The following is a 3201-nucleotide window of genomic DNA, read 5'->3' on the forward strand; positions in this document are numbered from 1 at the left end:
TAAGGGTATTGCTTCGGAAACTTCTGCTTCGACCAGAACGTATTAACAACAACCTTGTAAACGACCATTTTGCCAGGTGTGCACGCATCCCGACATGGTGCTCGGCAACAACCGTGCAGGCAAGCAGCGCAAACAGCGCAACAGTCAGCTGACCGCGGCCATACTGAGTGACCGGAGGTCACGAGCGACGTCCAGCGCAAGTGTCACGATCACCTGGCGTGCACGATGGAGGAGCCCCCGGGGCGTGCAAACATCGTCCACCGCCGACCAGCGATGTCTGGTGTACGGAGTGCAGACGCACCAACCGACCGTACATCCACACCTCCGTTCGGCAGCGCGCCGCACCGGAGCGCCGGCTCGACTCTGCTCCGCCCGCGGCCGCGTCCAAAGTCGAGCCGGCCGAGCTCGCGGCGAAATGGCTCGCTCGGGGAGGAGCAGACGGCGTGGCGACTTCGCCCGCCTCTTTGGCGGAACGACTGGTTGGACGGGTCTATAGGGACGTCCCCTGGGGTGACGTGTCAGACGGACGCTTCTACAGGGGCCTGACTTTTGAAACGGCGTGGTTCGGAGGGTGAGTCTTCATGGGCGGTTGCCTCTCGAATGTATTGTAAGGAGGGCACCTCCGTAAGGTGCCCGCCTCTGGAGTGAGGTGGTCATACAGGAGGGTTCATAACTATCAGACGGCCACCTCTGAAGCAGCACGGTGAGGCGGGAGAATGTAGAGAAATGGTCACCTGTGCAGCGGCGCGGTTTGGCAGAGCAGTCTGTAATGACGGTCACCTGTGCAGCGGCGCGGTTTGACAGAACAGTCTGTAAGGACGGTCACCTACGCAGCGGCGCGGTTTGACAGAGCAGTCTGTAAGGACGGTCACCTATGGAGCGGAGTGGTTTGACAGAACAGTCTGTAAGGACGGTCACCTATAGAGCGGCGCGGTTTGACAGAGCGGTCTGTAAGGACGGTCACCTATGGAGTTACATGGCCAGGGCGGGCGGGCCTATGGGCACGCCGGGCTATGGAGCGGCATGGCCAGGCATATGGACATGGCCATCTCTGAAGCGGCATGGCCCGTCGGTCGAGTCTGCAGTGGCGTTGGCAGCTGGAGAGGCCCAGCTAAACGGGAAAGCCTATGCGGAGTTCGCTCAGACGGCATGGCTAGACGATATGTCGGCGACAAACGACAGATATGTCCTAGTCACATGATCAAGTCATCACATGTCTCCGTACGGAATCAACAAAAACAACACACGGCAGCTCGCAGTGCAAACACGTATGAGAAACTTACACGACGTCTTACTATGCATCACGCCGAAATTGTCACGACACTGATCTGCAGACATGGTAGATGCGCTGCAAACTTGTGTTTATCATATGCGAAAAGTGTCATGGAAGCATTGTAGAGGCACGCCTTGAACCACAGCACCCCAGCGTGGACAGAATGCGACTTATCGGGGCAGTCTGCAATGAGCAGTACGCAGCAAGCGAGCATTTCTGCACAGCAGGAAATCCACAGAACATCAATATATGGAACGCTTTGCGGCGCTGTGCATCAGGTGCATCAGGTGATATTATTGTTGGATCTTAGAGTTATCGCATGTCGTGTTCCCATTGTAACCAAAACCAAGTTATGGGAACGAGCCAGCGTACATTAGACAAACGCTACAAACCCTGAAGGCCTGAAACCCCTAAGGTAGTCAGCGCCATCTCATAGCATATTTAGGGAAGTATCTTCATGCACTCCGTCTTCCTACCTTTATAAACAGCATCGTGTCATTTGACATAGTTTGACATAGCTATCACAGAGGTCCAGAAACTGCTGAAGACTAACAGAGATTCACTTCAGTTGCCGTGAGCGTGAGCGTGATTCAGAGGACATTTCAGTTACGGTGGGTTTGGTTCTGAACGAGAGCTTCATGACGTACCTCGCACCTCATGACGTACCTCACATCTGATATCGCACCACTCTCGCATTTAATGGCTGTCTTCGTGGCGTTTTATGTTCAGTTTCACTGCCTCATACGATGCTGTTGATAGGGGAGACTACTTACGACATCTTTAACGTTCAAAAATGTGGTTGCATATTAGCATCACTAAAAATGCAGCTCCTCTGTGCACAAGCAGCGCCCTTGTAAGTTTAGCAATCTGAAAAAGTCGTTGACGCTGTGGCATTCAGTTGGGCTAATAACACTTTGGAATTAGGGCAAACACCTTCACGCCTTCGGAACGTATGACATAAAACTATAGCATGGGTAGAAATAAATGCTCAGGCCCATGTCATGAAAACGCACGACACTTGTCTAAACTTGTCTAAAATGTGGCTTGTGTGGCTGTAAGGGTAAGAGCTAAAAAAAACAGCGCTTTCGGCGTACTGTTCTTGGTGATCTATTTCATAGATTATGATGGCAGCAGTTAATCGCCCACTCTGGTGTTGAACTGGAAACTCTGTCGGGATATAGTGCCATAAAGTTTGCTCTTTAGGTGATATGAATCGTCCGTAATACAAATCAAATAATGTCTTTCTCTGAGGTGACGGCAAATATGTGTTCTGCATATACGATCCCTTTAACATGGTAGTCCCAAAGGAAAGCCGTCCCTCCTCGAATCCAACTACCTTCCTAAAATGTGGCTTGCGTCGTTATTTTAGCAATGATTTTCGCATGCATTCAGCACGCCAAGTACAAAATGTGCGAGTACATGTTTAGATCGTTAGGGGATAGTGACACATAGATTTCCTTGCAAACCTAAATTCAGTTGCGTAATGAAATATATGTCTACCAACGACTGCTTAGCCCATGGTTCCTGGATGCAAGAAGGGGCCAAAGTCTGGGGATAACTCAGATTTTTAGGCAGGGTAGATTTGTTTGCCTATGAGCTGAGCTCCCCAGTTCATTTTGCGAAATGCAACACTGGTGTGTCAGCCAGTACAAGTAGCACCACGTAAGGGTAAGCTAGGTCGCCAAAAACATCCCATGTTTAACTCGTGCGAGCTCAACTTAAGAACTTTCACCTCTAAGATGTGTGGGAAAAAGTCGGGAAACTGAAAGACTTCCAAACACGGACATAGACTGTTAGAGGTCCACTGCGGAGGAGAAGAAGTCACACCTCATAACCTTCCCACGCTGCCTTGATCTTCACCTTGGTTCTTAACTGTTGTTAGCAATATGACACAAATTTGGCGCGCAAGAACACGCTCATGTTGTCGG

Source organism: Pollicipes pollicipes, unplaced genomic scaffold (genome assembly GCF_011947565.3).
Source record: "Pollicipes pollicipes isolate AB1234 unplaced genomic scaffold, Ppol_2.1 Scaffold_7231;HRSCAF=8579_pilon_pilon_pilon, whole genome shotgun sequence".
NCBI classification, from domain to species: domain Eukaryota; kingdom Metazoa; phylum Arthropoda; class Thecostraca; order Pollicipedomorpha; family Pollicipedidae; genus Pollicipes; species Pollicipes pollicipes.